At 37.7% G+C, this 19,230-nt stretch overlaps 1 long non-coding RNA gene across 1 annotated transcript in view; it reads right to left on the minus strand.

Moving 5' to 3' along the window:
* Positions 1 to 500: 500 nt before the first annotated feature.
* LOC118909105 (uncharacterized) overlaps positions 501 to 19,230 on the minus strand; it is a 76,303-nt gene continuing 57,573 nt past the window's right edge. Inside the window, exon 3 of the long non-coding RNA XR_005023495.2 lies at positions 501 to 886. This is a non-coding gene — a long non-coding RNA (uncharacterized LOC118909105). The remainder of the gene's footprint in view (positions 887 to 19,230) is intronic.

Here is a 19,230-nt window from a genome sequence, read left to right on the forward strand (position 1 = left end):
CAACTTCTTGGAGAATCAGTTCCTACTGTTGTACCATATGTATCATATCCCTTTAATACCTATTTGATGAATAAATGAATGATTAAACAAATAACATTATAGTTCCATTCATTCAGAATGTCTGAAGAGGTTTTACACAATTGAATAGTCTTATTAAGTGAAAGTTACTATCTATACAATATATATGGATGGTCATTAGAATGTAAAATAAGTCAAAATTATATTAAACATAATGTTATTTTTTAGGATTCAAAAGGCACTTCAAAATCTTTAAATTACAAAATAAGAGAAACTAACTGGTCTTCTAAAAAATACATCTTCAGTTTTTTTGTTTTGGTCTACCAGTACTTTACCATGCCTTTGAAATAAATCTGCCTTTTCAAGTTGTCTAGTATGGATTATGAATTTTTAAAAAAACACAACAATTTTATACTCTGGATGGAAAGATTTAAGAAGGCTGAAGTACCTTAATAAAGACAATATAGCACTGAAAGTGATTAAAATGATTGTATTTTAATTATTCTTTAATACATTCGTATCTCGACATTACATTTCTAGACCAAAACGGTTTATACATCTCTGTTGCTTGAGCAGGAGGAAATCATTATTATGAAAAGAGTTATTGAAAATGGTCCATGTTGTGTAATTCCCAGGATAAATGGGCTGAGTAGCAAATATTTCTGTTGTGAACTGTTTTATACTGAAATGTGCATTATTAAACCCATTTGTTGAGCACATTGGAAGATCCAATATCCTCCTGACCCCACACTGGAAAACATTTATTTGCCATTCCTCTCCTTCCTCTGCTCAGATCTTGTTAGTTATTGTTTCTGGGTTTCCTGGAATCCATCCACATTAGAGGTGGAAGAAATCATAGATGAAGAAACTAGAAAAACAGAATTTACAATTTATAAACACATATTTTTAACAAGATCATAAGAAATTTAAAATAATATACATAATAGAAACAGCATGTGGGAAAGAATATAGGATGATGTGGTGGCTTATTTTTTACACTATTATAAAGATCCTATATGTCTGAAGAATGCACACAAAAATTCTGGCTCTGAGAATTTGAATACAGCAAAAGATTGTTAGTGTTCAGGATGGCTTGGGGGTGATGTTATGTTCCTTTGATTTTATAAGTATGTTACTTTATGTATACTGTATTTAAGTAATATGCATTTAAGTACTGCCCTTTTAAAACACTCTTTGTGCAATCAAGTTGTTTTTATTTCATTTAGGATAATCATATGTGGGCCTGATTCCATGTTGCAATTACCTCCAAAAAAAAAGTCTATGTTGAAAAATCAATGGAACACCCAAAGACCAGGAATGAAGGTGATAGCAACAGCTGGGGTAGAAGCTACAGAAAGCAGTCTTCCTCTTTGATAATCTTTTCTTCTTGAATTAATACCACTTAGCCTAGAGTTGAATCAGAAGTAGAACATCCGGGTATCGATTCATTTATTTACTAATTCATTCAATAAATATCTACTGCGTGTCTACCATATACTAGCTTGGTACTAAGCATGGGGACATGTTATCAGAAGTTGTTAATGTGACATTGGACTTATGGAGAGATCCCAAGGTTAAAAACATAGAATTAGAAGTCTGATAAATGGTGGTAAAAGTGACTTTGAAGCAGACAAAAATTGAGGTAAGTTCAGTGGAGAGACAGGTGCATGTTGAGGAGATGTGGAGGGGAGGGGAGAGCAGTTACATTCGATGGCTTCAGGAAGTTTCTGCCATGAACGACACAGGAAATATACAGGAGGTTTTGAGGTACACGGGCAAGAATTATTTGTGTAGACCTGTTGGGGAGAATGTCCCTAGCAATGAATCAGGGGATTGTTGTTGGCATTCTGGTGCGGTGAAAGTGAGCATGAGCATGTTGCAGTTATCTAGAACAGTTGCAGGTTTTTCTCCAGCAGTGATCTTGGCATGAACAGAAACATTGGACTGTATGTAAAATGTGGGTTTGCTCACTGAATATGGGTCACAAGAATATGATGGGGGTGTTGGTGTTAGAGAGGGCAGTGATGGGCTGAGAAGAGGACTCCTGAGTGGATTAAACTGTGAAGAATTTAGTGTTGATTGGACCTGGTGAACAGAAAGCAAGAAGAGGTTGGGGGTTAGGGGGAGGGATGCCGTGGTAGTTATGGGGGTCATGTATGAAAAATGAGAATTTCAAGTGCCTGTAGTGGTTCACTTCAGGGAGTGAGCTTGCTGGTACGTGGCTGAGTAGGGTGGGGCTGGAGGATTGCAGTGGACAAGATCATGGGACTGCACAGTTGAGGTAACTCCTGGGGTCCCTAGAATGAATTCTGAAGTTGTCAGAAGTGATGATGAAGAATGAAGCTGTGGAAGAAAATCATAAGCCAGGTGCTGCATTCATCTAGAAGGATGGGAGTGGGTCTCACAGGAGTTCAGTAAACAACAGCTGTGGTGCCTTTATGACGGTGGAACAGAGAACGGATGTCAGTTTTAAAGAACGAGGAAAAGAAGTGGACAGTTGAGGAGTCCAAAAGTTTAAAGTATGGGCTTATAAATTTTACTGGAAAAAAAAATCCCAAGAGGGCCAGAACTTATTTCAAAGATATCCATATAATACATATCATCAGACAGCCACATTTTTTTCTAGATTCATTCAAATAAATGTTATTTGTTGTTGTAAATTTGACTTCATCATTACGGATACTGCCAGTGGTAAGAAAAAGGTTACTTTATAATCTGCCTGGATTTCTTTCTGACACTGCTTTTGTAGTTTTTTTCTTAGTTCTTCAGCTTTAAGTGTCAAATAGTGGGAGGAAACACTTTCCCAAATATCAGATATCCTAGGCTTTTTACATACATCAAGAATGAAATCCAGTTGGCTGAACCACTAGAGAGGATGTCATTTTTCCAAGTAACACTCTCTATTTAAAGGAAATACACTGTATGATTCTGAATTTTTCACCCCTAAATACTGTAGCTTATTTAAACTTATGTATATAATCATAGTCTTGGACTAGTTTTTGAAACCACCATTAGATTAAATATGTAAAATACAACTGATGTGATTGTTGAAATGTGTACCTTTTGCATTAGAATAGAGAACACAAATTTGTATGAGTTTCCTGATGTATGACTAGTGGTCTGATGACTTTCTACACACACACTCGTATATCCATAGATACTCTGATTATTGCAAAGTCAGTTTCTTGCATGGGTAGCTACCTAATTTATTTGCAAAGTTAACAAATGCTATTTAATTCACAGTATAATAAAGCCCTCCCAAGGAAATTCCTTAGTAGGGGTAGTTTATTGTGGCAGTAAAGCTGGACGTTGACAAACACCTGTCCTTTATGTTAGGTGCTAAAAGGCAGGTGTTCTTACCATTACTATGCTTCTATTGTGCTTTTCCTCACTGGTGTTAACACTTAACTGAAACTGTTGATAGTTTGAAAGACTTCATAGCAACAGTACCGTTAGAGCTTTATCACTAAGAGCAAACAAATCCTATTCATTCATTGGGATGCATTTATTACTTTTTAATCCTTATGTAAGCAAACCAAGTTGGTAGAATGCCAAAGTAAGATATCATGACTTTCCTTCTTTCCTTCCTGCAGTGTTATTCTCCTTTTGGAGACAGTCATCTTGCTTGCTAGATTCTTCTCTCAGTCTGACTCTGTTTGGTATGAGATCAAAGGGCTTCCATTTTCTGTATCAGGCTGGCTGTGTTGTTGCACTGAAATTAAGTAGCCTCTGGAGACTAGTGACACCACAACAGTGGTGTAGATGAGCTGATGCCTAGCAAACAATATGGCTGCCTTAATTCTTTCTAAATGATCGTTTGTCTAGTTTGATGTCTATCTTTTATGATTGTGCCTGTGGCTCATTTGTTCAGGGCAACTATGCAGCACACAACAGACCTGATAACCAGTGGTTGGAGTTTCTAAAAAGGCTGCAGAGACACATCAGTTCTTTCCTAGGCTTAACATGATTCCCATAATAAGGAAAGGACCGACGTTTCTGTTTCTTTCATTTTTTTCTTCTAGGATAAACAGTACCAGCATATTTAGTCCAGATAAATTCTAAATCTTATGTGCAGAGTTTACCCCAAGTTGCTTAAAGGAAATGTTATGAAAGCATTTTGAGCTCCAAGCAATGTAAGCTGTGTAAGTCGTGCTTGTCCAGCTATATGGAGACCCTCAGGCAGAAACTCACAAGAGTTCTTCTTCCTCCCTTCTTCAGACTCCTCTAGGCTTAAACCTACTCTTTCCTTCTTCCCTGGTATGCCAGAGGAAAAATTTCTACCCCTTTCCAAGTCTCAACCTTCAGCCTGTGCCCTAAAGATCTGACTCTCAGTAACTTGTCTCCTCTCATGTTTTTGACCAGTCCTTTCTTTTCTGGGCACACGTGTGCTCAAGACTCCCCCAGACGTTAAAAAGTAAAAAACAGTGACAAAAACAACCACTCTTTCTTTAGCTCAACTTCCTTTTTTTCTGGGCTAATGCTTTACGTTTCACCTTTTCTTTATCATCAAATGCTTAAGAAAGAAGACTACATGAGTTCTATTGATTGGGTCCTATTCTCTTTTTAATCCACTGCCACCTGATTTTTGACCCCTCCCCACTGCTCTCACCCAGGTGGGTAAGAACATTCAGCTACCACTCAGTGGACATTGTGCAATTCTGCTTGCCTCTCTTCTCCATTTGCCAGTAACGATCAGTCTCTCCAGCAGGAACGCATCTTGTCTTCTGAGTTCTGTCTCACTTCCTTCTCTTGGTCCCCCTTGAATATACTACTAAGTGTTCTGGCTCTTCTTTATCTTCTGTCCCTCTGTTCACCCCTTAGAAGGGCATTCCTGAGAGTTTCGTTCTCGTCCTCTCCTTGTCCCCCTTCACCCCTTGGCAATCTCATGCTTAGATCTGCATCTCCAACTACTCACAGGAATTCTCCTTGAGGCACCTCAAAATTCAACACACAGTAAAGAACCGATCTGGTACCCCTCCCTATGTACTGTTCATGCAAATTTATTTTCTCATCCTCCTTGGTTCAGTCAGGACCCAGTTATCCTCCCAGATGCCCAAAAGTGAACCAGGATCTATCTTATCTCCTTCCCACAGTTCTATTTTCTGAGAAGCCTTCTTCTGTCCCTACATTCTTCATTCTTTTGCCTCAGTCTAGATGAGAGTTCATCTGCTTACCCCTGGAAGGTGGCATTCAGGCTTTTCCTTAGTCATATTTTTATCATGTCACTACCAGAATGAGAGACTTTCTTCAATTTCCAGCTGCCTACAGGATATACCTTAATCCAAGCTCCTTCATGTGGCACGTAATCCCCTTCAGAATACAGCGAAGTCTAGTTTTGTAATTGTACTCTGGTCTCCTACTCTCTTATGCCTTTACCCACTCCAGAATGTTCCCTGACTATGCCTTCATAACTAGGAAAAAGGTGCTTTCCCCTGGAATGTTCATTTTCCTTCTCTCCTCTTCTCTGCCTGTCAAATCTCAATTCCTCCTTTATGTGGAGCTCCTGTACCAGCTCCCTTGTACCGCACTGGTCTTCAGTGACCACAGCCCCCACCCTGTTTCAACAACTTTCACAAAATTAATTGTTCTGCTTTGGTGTGCACAGAACATTTTATGTACACTTCTACTTAAAGCCCTGTCTCATTGCCTTACAGGTATTTGCCTGCTGATTTGTCTTTCCCACCAGGCTACCAGCTCCTCTAAAGCCATGTTCGGCTTTTTCCTTATGTCAGATTTGCTCCCTGAGATCCAGCTCTGTCTTCAAAAGGAACTAGAAAGCCTTAGCTGACTGCCTCAGGCAACATTAGTCTTCTGTCCTTGTACATTTTTCTATTTGTGTCCTTTAGTATGGCACTTATTAATATTGAAGTTACATATTTACTTTTCCATCTCTTCCCACAGGGACCTCACCTTGTTCATCACTGCTATCCAAATGGTTAGCATAGCACCCAGAACACAATGGGTGCCAAACAAACGTCTGCTAAATAAACTGTCAGCTCCCTAAACCTTATCATTTGTGTTTGAGGTTTTTTTCTCTGTCAAAGGTGCTTTTGTTTTGAACAGCCATACAGGACACATTTTATAAAGTGCTTATTACATTTATTAACATTCCCCACCTATGACCACCAATTGAAAAAATTTCAATTGCTAGAGAAGTATCTATATTAAGTTGGCAGAAAACAATCTTGGTTTGTGGGAAACTGAGCCTGAGAGAATGCTGGGTTAAAAGGAAAGGCATGGACACACAGAGTGATATACAGTGCTTACTCATGGCTTTGCAATGCCAATACATGTGTAATATCCCACACCCTGGAGTTCCTTTTTTTTTTTTTTAATAATTATTAACCTCATATATTGTGAAAGAAAAAATAAAAAAGAAGGTAACTATAGTTACTTAACAAATTTATGCTAAAATGCAAGATAAAAATGACACAAAAAATCCCTAGTCCCAAGAAGCACAGTGTCTCTGTAGAGTGTATTCCTAGTGTTTTTCTCATAATTGCCAAGTTACGGGATATAAGAAAACATAATCATATTCTTGATGAGCAGAGGAGGGCTTGAGGGTGAATGGAGAAAAGTTATTGGGGGAGAACGGATCAGAAGAACCAGCCCTTCTCTCTTCCCCTACATCCCTGACCCTTGTAGATTTGTGCAGCTAATGCGTACTCACTATATAAAAATCAGTCAATGTGGATCAGCCCCTTGGGCTATACCCTGCAATACTGACCGGACTGAGTCTGGTATCAGAGCCCCCATCTTCTATGTGCAAACAAACTGAGTTATTTTGTGAGCTTCCCATTACTATTTGGTTTAAGTGATTGAAATCATGAGTAATACAGATTAGTAACTGTATTAAATAACTCCACATTTCTTCAAGCCTGGTGAGTTCTCTTAGCATAGGGCTGTTTCAGCCACCCAATACAGCTACTATCACTGTATTTTTCCTTTTCCTTTTTTTCTCTTTTTCTTTGAGTCATGTTGTGCTGTGTATGGGTATTTCCCAATATTACCAGCCCATGTACATTCATTTTCACTTAGCCCATATCCTGCTTCCTACACTCTTCTAAGCTTTATTTATGAATCACTCAAAACTTTACATATTCCAGAAATTACACATTTACTTGTCAGTATATAGCAGCCACTCTTCCTCCCTTATTTGAAATATTTTAACATTCCTTCCTAAGTGAACTCACCATTGCTCATCCTAGTTTGCATAATTATAGTTGGCTTTTATGAGTAATTATCAATACCTTTTTTCTTTCTTTTTCCCTTGCTCATCTTTTTTTATTTTTTGTAGATGGTGGGGAGTTGGAGGAGTTCTCTCATAGGGAGAAAGCACCTGGCTGTGAGGGCACTTCACAGCTCATTCATTATCTACTGGGCATTGGCTCATTTGAAGAGTATTAGGTTGGTTGTGATTTCAGACTGTAGAAACCAGGGTAGAAAATAATTTACCTACTTTATAAAAGAATCAAGATGTTGAGCCTAGATTCAGATAGTTGACCCAGGCCTGTAAAAGGATTTTGGATTTGGGAGTTTTTAACAGCTTTGAAGGATGAAGGTAGCTCCTAGTATACTAGAATTAGAATTAGGAAATGTTTCAAGTTTAAAAAGAATAATTCAGTTTTGCTCAATGAGATGGAATTTGGGGATTTATATAAAGAGGCAGTTTAGGCTAAAATTATAAGAAGTTTCCTGGGAATGAAAACATAATTTATTATTGAAGGGTAGATGCGATGCTTGGGAGTTCATAACTGTCAATGTATAATAAATATAAATAAAGATGTATGTATAATAAAGATATAAATAGGTCATTTTAACTATGGCTTTAAAAAAGTCAGTCAATACAAAAGGGTATACAATGAAAGTAAGTCTCCCTCCTCCTTTCCTATTCACAGTCTCCCTTCCCCTCTCCCTCATCCTCCTAGTTCCCCTTGCTGGGCAAAACCACTGTTCTGTCCTGTTGTTATCTACTTGTTTACTTTCCTTTTGGAGAAATCCTTTGCATTCACAAACATTTGTGTGCGTTATTTTTTTTTCCACCATGTGAATGATAGTATACTATGTACACAGCCTGCACCTTATTTTCTCCTCTTATCAATGTGGCTTGGAAATCTTGCCTGTGATCCATATAGAGCTGCCTTATGCTTTACAACCCCTGTAACCATTCCCTCCTGATGGACATTTTAGGTTATCTGCATACTTCTACTGTTACAAGACTATGCCGTATCACGATTGAGCAGAAATAACAGCATGAAAACCTCCTGGTGGGAAGGTTGGAGGAAGGTTAGGACAGAACGAATTGCTACTCTCACATGAAACAAATATTTCCAGGTTCCAGTTCTCTGTGTGCCTCATTGTCATGCATAAAAGGGGGAAAACACACAGGAGCTCCATGAGAAGGCCACTTACTGTTGTTTCTCTCTTAGGTTAGGCACATTTCCATTGTGTGGAGTCATTATGCAAAGTATCACAAGTTTTGTATGGCAGTGAGGGTACATTTAAGGAATATACCTGAGTTTGAGGAGAGAACTACAGTATTGTGGAAAGAACACAGGGTTTGGGTCACAAGAACTTGTTAAAAGCCTCAGCTGCCTTTTACTGGCATGACTTCTCTGAGCCTTCTGTGAGCTTCTTTAGTTTCTCTGAGCCTTATTTTCTTCTTCTGTAAAATTGGGATAATAATTCCAAATTCATGTTTCAAGGATTTTATGAGATAACTGAGCTTATGAAGTGATTATGTAAGCCACTGGTTCATGGCTTACCTAATTTAGAGAGTTTCTGATTCAGAAGGTCTGGAGTGGAGCTTGACAATTTACATTTATAATAAATACTCATGTGTTATTGACACTGGTGGTCTGCGGACCAGAATTTGAGAAACATGGCATAAGCCATACAGGACTTATAGGCTGTGGTTTGCTTTGTCACTGTAGTTATTCTGTATAAAGAAAGAACATTACCTTTACAAATGTCCTGAGAGAAATGAGAGAGACCCTGTTAATTAAAGTAAAAATTCTCCTAGCCAATTAAGTACAATGAAAATCATAGAAATCTCTAAAGAAATTTGATTTGGTGGAGACATATTAAACACATAATTATGTACACTTTGAGTTTATTTAAATGTTCATGCACCTCTGAATTTGCTGGTTAACAGCACTTGACAGGAAGTGGAAGTACAAAAATAAACAAGAAAGGCTCATCTCGTGGCATTGCTGCCTTAACTGAACACAGGAAGTCCTGGAAATCTTGCAAGACTGTCTGTTCCTTCATGATGATGTCTAGCCTGATTTTAAGATCCCAAAGTATTCTGTTTGTATTTGTCAGTGTTCTCCAGAGAAACAGAACCAATTGGAGAAAGATATATATGCAAAGAGATCTATTATACGGAATTGACTCATGCAATTATGGTGGCTAGAAGTCAAGACCCAGGAGAGCCTGTGATATAGTTCCAGCCTGAGTCTATGAACCAGGAGTGCCAACTGTGTAATTTCCATTCCAAGTGTGAATCCAAAGACAAGGGAAGACCAATGTCCCAGCTCAAAGACAGGCAGAGAGAGACTCTTCCTTATGCACCCTTTTATTCTTTTAGGCCTTCACCAAATTGGATGAGGCCCACCCACACTGGGGAGAGCAATCTGTTTTACTCTGTCTACCATTCAAATGTTACTCTCATCCAGAAACAACCTCACAGACACACCCAGAAATAATGCCTAATCAAATATCTGGGCATCCTGTGCCCCAGTCAAGTTGACACATACAATTAACCATCACAATGCTGTTGATGAGCATCTGAAATGAGCACCTTTCAGTTTGCTTCTCATTGGTTTTCCAGTGCACAATGCTGCTTCAAAACACTTGAAGTTTCAAGGACCACAGACTTCAACTGTGGCTATTGGTAGACTCAGTTTCATATTCTAGCTGTTATACATCTTACAGCAAAACATTTCAGTGGACTACTTACAGCTAAAGCTCAAAATATTTCTTAAAAACAGAAAATTTTAGGTGAAGATAGCCAGTTGCTGTTGTTACCACCACCACCACCATACTTATACTTATTACAAGAAAGATGATGTAACAGGTCCATCTGCCAGCATATAAGTACTGTTCAATATTTAAAAACATGTTAAGGATAATTCAGAATCATTGATTTATTATTGTCACAAATATGTAGGAATTTAGATATTCAGCTGTTAGCACTGAAGTATGATCTTCTGAAATCTGCCATAGATATTATCCCATCCCCATCCCAACAAATAAATACAGTTTGTGGAACAACAGACATACCACAATACATTCCTGGGATCCCAAGAGATGTTTTTAAAGATGAATATTAAAATTAATGAGACAGCCACAAAAATTTGGAGGTAAATTCATATGAGGGGTGAAGCAAAATTTTCAAACCACACTATAGTAAGAAGACACAGTTGAGTTTGTAAGTGAATAATGCTTTTGTGAAAAGGGCATCTTATTATGGTGGGTTTCCTTGCTTTCCATCTCGCCGATTCCCTTCTTGACATTGTACAGCTATTTCCTTTGTAATACAGAAACTCTCCCTTCCAGAATCTTTTTCCACAGCTGGCTTTCATCAGTTTTTGATAGGTACCTAAATATTTCAGTTTCTTCCACTTTATTTTCCCTTAACAATAACTGCTGCCCAATCAAATCATTCATCTTTCCCCTGTATAAGTATTTGAGATATTGAATGAGTGTTTATCAAGCACCATTTGGAATCCCCTCTTTTCTCTTGTTAGGCATTTTCTTGATTTCAACTACACTGAATGTTTGAATTAAGTTTGTTTAATCATTTAAAAATTTTGAGCTCAAAATTCTTTGTGTTGTTCTATAGAGATTTTTGTTTGTAAACAAAACACTAACCTTAAAACCTAAGACTTATTTCACAACCTGTATACTAGACTGTGTACATTTATAAACAATATTCAGACATGGGGCACAGAAAAGCAAATATTATGCTTTAAATCTCCACAACTGACAATAAGAACATTTATTTTCTATTTGTTATGAAGTAGGTATATGTCTAAGTTCTGTATATGCATTAATTTATTTCATCTTTCCATCAATCCTAGAAGTTAGGAATTTTATTTAGTGTTTTCTTGCCATTGGTGTCCATGGGAAATCTTAGGATTATTATAAAAGTTTGATTTGAATTTCTGATATTTGTAACCCAGGAATATTCATTTATGTAAACATGCTACATGTTATTATGTACACATGTGTCTTTGTAAATGCGTAAAACATCGTATATCCTGGGCAAGGAGAGATCAGATAGAAAAGGCCTGTGCTTTCTCTGTCCCACCCATTTACAGTGGAGTTTACGAATCTCCAGAGGAACTTCTTGGGAAATAAAAGAAAACCAACAAGGACTGGGGCCAGGAAATTCACTTGTTAGGACTTTTCTTGCATGGACCCTTGGAAAGGACTTGACCTGAAGAGAAGAAATCTGAAGACTGCATAGGTAAAACATAAATATGGTTTAAAAACCAAAAAGTATAAAAAGATATACAATAAAAGGTCTCCCTTTTTACTCTCCATCTGACCAATTCTCACCCAGTCCCTACCATTTCATTGGTAAACACTGTCCTTAATTTCCTATGTAAATGTCCATAATTTCTTCAAGCATATCAAGCCAAAACAAATATAGATTCTTATTTTTATCCAGTTGTTTACAAAGGTAGTGTATTTTACAAACCATTATGTACCTTGCTTTTTTTTTCTTTTTCTAATCTTGGTTGTCTTTCCCCATTGCTATGAAGAAAACTTCCTCATTCTTTTTTACAGCTGCTTAGTGTCCTATGGTATAGACATTTCATTTATTTAACCAGTTCTTTTTGATGGCCATTTGGGTTGTTTCTAATCTTTGGCTATCACAAACAATGCTGCAATGAGTAACTGCACAGAAGTAATTTCTCACCTGTGCATAAACATCTGCATGATAACTTCCTAAGTGATTCTGAGTCTTACGTAGCTTTTGCCATTTGGAAATTGGAAGTAACTGCTTACCAATCCTCTCTGTGGAGATGCATGCTGATGGGAGAAAGAATGCATTCTATGTAAAGCTAGAGAGAGTTACAACACCTGATGGCCCAAGCTATCCTATTATTAGAACTCACCAACCCAGGAAGAAGAGCTATATTTCTGTCCCCTTTCAGAGGAACGAAGAGTATGTGTTCTAAGAGTTGCTAAAGCGGTGACACTGGAGTGGAAATGGTGGCCCGAGTGAAGCACAGAGCTGTGATTCAAACGTGAAGCAATGATTGTGTTGTAGGCTGCTGAGACTTGAGTACAGCTTTGCAACAATTAGTGTCCCAGCACTGAAGGTGGTCCTGGGACAAAGGTTGGCACAAGGGCAACTCTTTCCCCTGTTCTTATATTTTCTCACATGGTACTGACCAGCTAACAAAAGCCATAACACTGTGATTTTTGCATTCTATATGCTTAGAAAAGGTCTTAAAAAAAAGAAGGAAGTTAATAGAAATTTTCTCTAGGAGCACAGGTAAGAAGTTAATGTCCCACTTTGCCCACCTCTTGATGCTAATAAATATTAATCAACTCTACTGAAAGTTAATATTATCTTTCCCGAGTTTTTCAGTATAGCTACATATAGTCACCAACATAAATATTTTTTCTTGAATAAATAGGATATTTCTATATATACATATATTCTTTAATTATCTGTTTTCCTTTAAATATATTTTGGAGATCTTTCCAAGTTAATATATAAAGATCTACTTCAATCTTTTTAAATGCTGATAGGAGTCTGCTGTAATTTATCTGACCATTTCTGATGCTTGACTATTACCAACAATGCTATAGTAAATACCTTTGCGATTGGCTCTGGGCATATATGTGAATGATTCTCAAAGACTAATATTTAGACATAGAAATCCTGGATTGAGGGGTATGCACAACTAAAATTTTGATTGATACTGCCATTTTGTCCTCTAAAAAGCCTGTATTAATTAATTTTCTTCCCAACAGTGTAGAAGAGAGATTGCTTACATTCTTACTACTATTGGATCTTATCAATCTTTTAAAGTTTTGCCAATTATAGTTTTAAAATTACAGCACATTCTTGTTTTAACTTACGTTTCCTAGAATACTTGATGTTGAACTCCTTTTTATATGATTTATTTGTATTACTTCTGTAAGTTGCTGTTTATTTCCTTTGTCCATTTTTCTATTAGGTAGTTGTTTTAACTAAGAACTTCATGTTTGTTTGTCCTATTAACTCTGAACTTGGTTATATTATTAAGACTCAGTTGGGTTTTAGTTTGTTCAGCTCTATAACAAACCTCCACAGACTGGGTAGCTTATAAACAGAAATTTATTTTTCACAGTTCTGGAAGCTGAAAAGTCCAAGATCAAGGTGCCAGCATGGATGGATAAGGCCCTTTTCCTGGTTCAAAGCTGGCATGTCCTCACATGGAGGAAGGGGCATGGGATCTCTCTGGAGTTTCTTTTGTAAGGGCATTAACCATGTCCATGAGGGCTCTGCCTTCATGACCTGATCACTTCCCAAAGGCCCAACCTCCTAATCTTTGGGGGTTAGGATTTCCATATATGAATTTGGTGGGGGACAATAGCATTCCAACTCTGGCCCTCCCATATTCTATCCTTTTCAAACACAGAATGCATTTATTCCATCCCAACAGTCCCCAAATTCTTAACTTGTTCGAACATCAATTCAAAAGTCTAAATTTGAAGTCTCATTTAAATAACATCCAAGTCAGAGACTGGTGAGATATTCATACTTGGGCAAATTGCTTACTTGCTTGTGACCCTTTGAAATCAAACAAGTTGTGTACTTCCAATATACAAAGGAGGACAGGCATGAGACAGGCATTTCTATTCCAAAAGGAAGAAATTGGAAAGAAGAAAGAAAAGAAAAATACATTAAGTCCAAAACCTTACATGGGGCAGAGGTCCCACCTTTGGACACACGTGGGTGAAAGTTGGGCCCTCAAGGCTCTGGGTGGACCCTTCTGCATAGCTTTGCTGGCTGCACTCTTGGGCTTGGAGTCCCCCGCCTGCCCTTCTTTGGGGCTAGGGTCTTTGCCCAAGGGCTTCGATGGTCACTGTCCTAGTGGGATCTCTTGGCAGTGGCCCCTTCCCATCCTGAGCCCGCTGCTCTGGAAGGCTCCATCCTTCCAAGCCTAGGTGGAGATATCCATAACCCCAAGGCCTAGTGGTTGGTCGTTAGTGCTCTGTGAGCTGGGTAGGAACTTTGCCAAGGTTTACTGCCTGTGCCCTCACCTCTGCGGGGCAGCCACCAAGGCCGCCTGCACAGCATCTGGAGGCTGAGGCATGCAGCACCAGTGCTGGGGGAGACCAGCCTACAATGTAAGGCAGCCAGCAGCCTCCCTTTGAAATTGGTCAGCCTTCCAGGCCCTTCAACTCTGCACCTGTGTGGGTTGGCCAGTCCGCAAATGCCTGCGGGGTTATTCTTCCATTGCCTTGAACAACAGGTCTTGGCTTCACTTTCCAAGGCCCACCCATCTCCCTATTATACTGATGAATAGATCCTGTCTTCCACTGAGATGGTCATTCCACGCTAATCTCCTAAGCAAATTTGGCCACGTACTTTATGTGCTTTCCCAAAGGAGCTTTCTTCTTTCTTTCAAAATGATAAGCTGAGAATTTTCCAAGTTTTAAAATTCTTCTTCCCTTTCAATTAACAATTCCATCTTAAAACCATTTTTCTATTTGAATATTACTAGAAGCATTCAAAAGAAACTAGGCCTCTCCTTCAACACTTGGCTTAGAAATTTCTTTAGCCAAATACCCTCTACCAAATACCCTGTTTTCATTACCTAAAAGAATTCTACCTTCAACAGGACACTAGGACAGGAACACAATCCATCTAAGCTGTTTGCTGCTTTGTAATAATGATAAGCTTTCCCCCGTTTCCAGAAACATATTCCTCATTTCCATGCGAGACCTCAACAGGATGACCTTTACCATCCATATTTCTAGCAACACTCTGTTAACAAGCACTTAGGTGTTTTCTAAGAAGACTGGAGCCTTCTTTACAGGGCTCCTCTTCTGAGTTCGCTCCAGAATCGCCCTTTACGGTTCATTCACAGTAATGTAGGCTGTCTCTATCCTGCCTCTCAAAACTCTTCCAGCTTCTACCCATTGTCCAGTTAGTGAATGAACTGAGTAGACACAAATCCCTGTCTTGGTGGAGTTTGCATTCTACCTTTAGTTGTGATAGTTTCACTCTCAGGTTCGGCTTTGTAGATCCCAAGCTCGCATCATTCTACTACCAAGTCCAGTGGAAGCGGGAAAAATCCACTTCTCCAACAGGTCAAACCAAACATGAACCAGCAATTGAATTTGTCTTTGATATTTCTGACTTGTGTTTTCTTCCAGTTTCTGAAACAATCACTGCCAGGTAGTTGTGTTGCTTTATTACCTAGGCATGGATCACCTGACTTCCCTGGAACCAGGGGAAGAATCAAATTGCACTGGAACCACAGGAGCTGAGAGTAGGGAAGGGTGGGTGGACAAGTAGGAATCAGTTGCTGCTTAGAGAGTATTTAGATTTAGGGCAGCCTAGTTCAACCATTATCCACTGGTTGGGATGTTTTATTGAATAGAGTTTAAAATTTTTCTGGTTCTATCTGTCTATCCTTTCCTTTATTATATCCGGAGTTTGTGCCTCATTTAACACAAAATTTACAAATATATTTTCCCATACTAACCTCCACACTTTATCATATATTTAAAATATGTAGCTCTTAATCCCTCTTGACTTTATTTTTGAGAATTGTGTGATGTAAAGATTGTCTCTTTAAAAATGTGCATTTATCTGATACTCTGAGTTTTTATAGGGAAAAAGGATGGACTTGTATGATTGAAAAGTGTTCTAAAAGATTGACTTTATAATCATCTATGTGCTAGGATGTTTATCAGGTAATTGTTTAGCAAGTTGATTGAGATCACTGGAGTCAAATGGACCAGGGATTAAACTCTGCCACCAGGTAGCCATATATGTTGAGCGAGTCTCTGAGCCTCTATATCCTCCCCTGTACAATGGTGATAACATCACCTCCTCGTTGGACTGTTGTCATAAATAACGTGATAACTTTCATAAGAGATATAAAATAGGTCCTTGTATGTAATGAACATGAATACTGAATAATAGCTATAACATTTATCTGTGAAAAGGAGGAACAATGTTTAATAAAAGGAAATGGTTTAAATAAATTAGTAAATCTATGTGATGGAATATTAGGCAGGCACTGAAAATCGTACTTTAAACAAACGTTCAATGATAAAGAAAAATGCTCAGTGTAAATTAAAATAACTAAGCAGGAGTACAAAAGTGTACAATGTTTGATTCTAATGTTGAAAAAATGTGTGTGTGTGTGTATGTATAATTTTTTATTATACTCTTAGACAAAAAGGCTAAAATGAAAGCCTCTAAAATGTTAAAGGGGGATATCTCTGGGTTCTAAGCTTATAAATTTCTACATTTGTCTTTCTACTTTTTTATTTAAAAATTTCTGTAACAAGAATTATTTTTATAATTAGAAAAATTGTTACAAAATGCTATGTGATTTGTGCTATAATGTAGTACCTATGGGTATTTGCAAAAGGGGAAGAAAGACAGGAAATCCACAATAGGAGGTTGAAGAAGTGGGTTTTGGAGTTTTGTAGGGGGAGCCAATAAAAACCACCCATCTACCCAGGGGCTTTGGCACCAACTGTGAGAAGCAAACGGGGATCAAAACAGTTACTTATATTACTAATAAAGGTTGGATGACACGCCTTTAGGTCTGTTAGCTAAGCAGGCTTGTTAACAGATCTATAGAGTCTGATGGTGTCAGCCTCTGACAGCCTCTGAACATCAAGCAACATTATAGCCTGAGAACAAAGAGGGAAAATTTGGAAAAGAGAATAACTGATGGTAGAGTCTAGGAGCTGGTTGGAGGCAATATGGGAAATGTATTTTTTTCTGAAGTAGGAGGTTCCATCCTTACTTCAGTCCAAGAGAGAAGCCATAAAGAGTCACTGGGAGTTGACTAAAGATAGCTGGTTAAGTGTGAAGGCCCCAACAAATTTCTAATTGAAACAGTTAATACAGTTATTTAATTTTTATATGAGTGCAGAAGCAAAGGAAATAAATATTTTGGTACATTTGGCTTCATGAATTGGCAAGGTAGAAATGACTTTTAAGGATTAGGCAAAAAGACCCAAACAAATGAAATAAATAAAATTTAATGGGTCAAGATTTTTTTCCTTCCTGAAAATAAACCTGTTCTAGGGAATAAAATTCAGAAGGAATTTGGGGAAACATAGGCTTAAGTTATGGTAAGCTTGAAAAATAAAGGTTCATTTTGTTGAGCAACTCCCTAAATTATGCTTTATTGTTATTATCAAATCTAATTCCATTGAAAACAAGCATATCTAATAAAGCTAGCTAATATGTAATATATATTAGAAATCTGTAAATAATGCAGGTGCTGTAAATGATCTGCACTGAGAGTATGTGCCTGTAGCAGTACCTGATTTGGATTCCAACTGCAGCTTTGGACATGTTCAATGAGACAAAGCAGACAAACATACATAAGCTTTGGTTTTATCTAGTTACTATGATCGTTAAATCCTTTGCTCTCATGGAACTTCAAAACTGGCAAAAGAACAAAGTTAGAACTTAACAGTGCTGCTATTTTTAATCAGTCATGTGTTCCAAATACATTAATTGCATACCAACTCTTTAAAATAAGTGTGCTTGGCTAAGAGACAGGACATTGTGTTCTAGAAAGAAAGCATTTTCCCAAGTGACCACTTTTCATACATGTAATTCATGTGAAGAGTTTATTACAGATTGATCATGGATGTAATACTGACTACTATATGAAGTGAGGAAATAGTTCATACTTAGTGTCTGACCTTCTCCACATTTGATCCTATTTGCTCTGATAGGCTCTTTCTGTGGAGGACTGTTTTATGTATGTGGAGTGGCTCATCCCCCTCTCCTAAATCAAGTAACAAGGAAGTAACAGAGATTCAGATTCAAGTTACTAGGTTTGAATAAAAATATGGAGGGGAGAATCTAGGAAAGATGGAGAGCAGAAGCAGGTTGCCATGTTTAAATCAGGACTTAGAAAACAAAGTCACATTTGCCAAGTCAAGGTCAGGAACACACAATAATTAGTAAAGTAGGAAAAGGAAGGAGAAACATTGCAACAAAGAATAGGCAGATTGCTGGAAGAGAGTGTTTTAAGTAGCTTAATAATTCTTTCATCTCCTAACTGACTTCACCTATCAGATAAGCTCCATTTGGTCAAGGCATGTGTTTCTCTAAATAAATAATAGCATAATCTATGAAAACAAGTCATCTTTCATAGGTAAGCAGGAATCTTCCTGAACCATATATAAAGGTATATTTTTTGATTGTATCAGTAGTGATGATAAATTTTGGAGAGCCAAAGTGTCACTTGGGATAGCTTGTGAGCATACAGGTGCTATTGACTGGAATATACAGCATGACTGGAATTAGCTATTGGTCCAAATTCAAGGCCACTCAACAAAACAAACATCAGCACCCAGTTAGGGGTCAAACTCTTAACTTTGGTTTCATTAGCACCCTTCTCTAATCAGTGAGCTAATTTGCAAATAGACAGACTGTTATCAACAGACAACCAAGTTGCGTACATACAAAGTCAAGGGGAAGGGAATTTTCTGGCTCTTCATTTTTAAATTTCAATTTTGCAATTATCTCAGGCTTTTTCTCTTTAGTCAAGGCAAAAATGAAAAAAAGAGAGAAGAGAGTGGATATGGATGAAGAAGAATATCTTTTACACTTGTTTCTGAATATTGTGCAATGAATTCTAAGAATTCTTTGGGAAAAACTCAAGTTTTACATACTGTATGTAATTGGATATCTATTCTTGTGAATATAAAGCAGTTTCATTTAATCTCTTTCAAGTTACCACTTTCATTTTCTAAATCTGGGGTCAGTACTCTTTCTCTATAAAGGGCTAGAGAATAAATATTTCAGTTTTCATGGGTCATACCATCTCTGTAGCAACAATTCAACTCTGCAGAGCAAATGTAGCCATAGAGAATATGTAAATGCTGGGCAAGACTGTGTTCCAATAAAACTTTATTTACAAAACAGGTGACAGACTAGATTTGGCTTCATTTGCTGACGCCTAGTCTAAATTCATGAAGAGTGCTTCAAGT

This window comes from Manis pentadactyla, chromosome 7 (assembly GCF_030020395.1).
Source record: "Manis pentadactyla isolate mManPen7 chromosome 7, mManPen7.hap1, whole genome shotgun sequence".
Classification (NCBI taxonomy): domain Eukaryota; kingdom Metazoa; phylum Chordata; class Mammalia; order Pholidota; family Manidae; genus Manis; species Manis pentadactyla.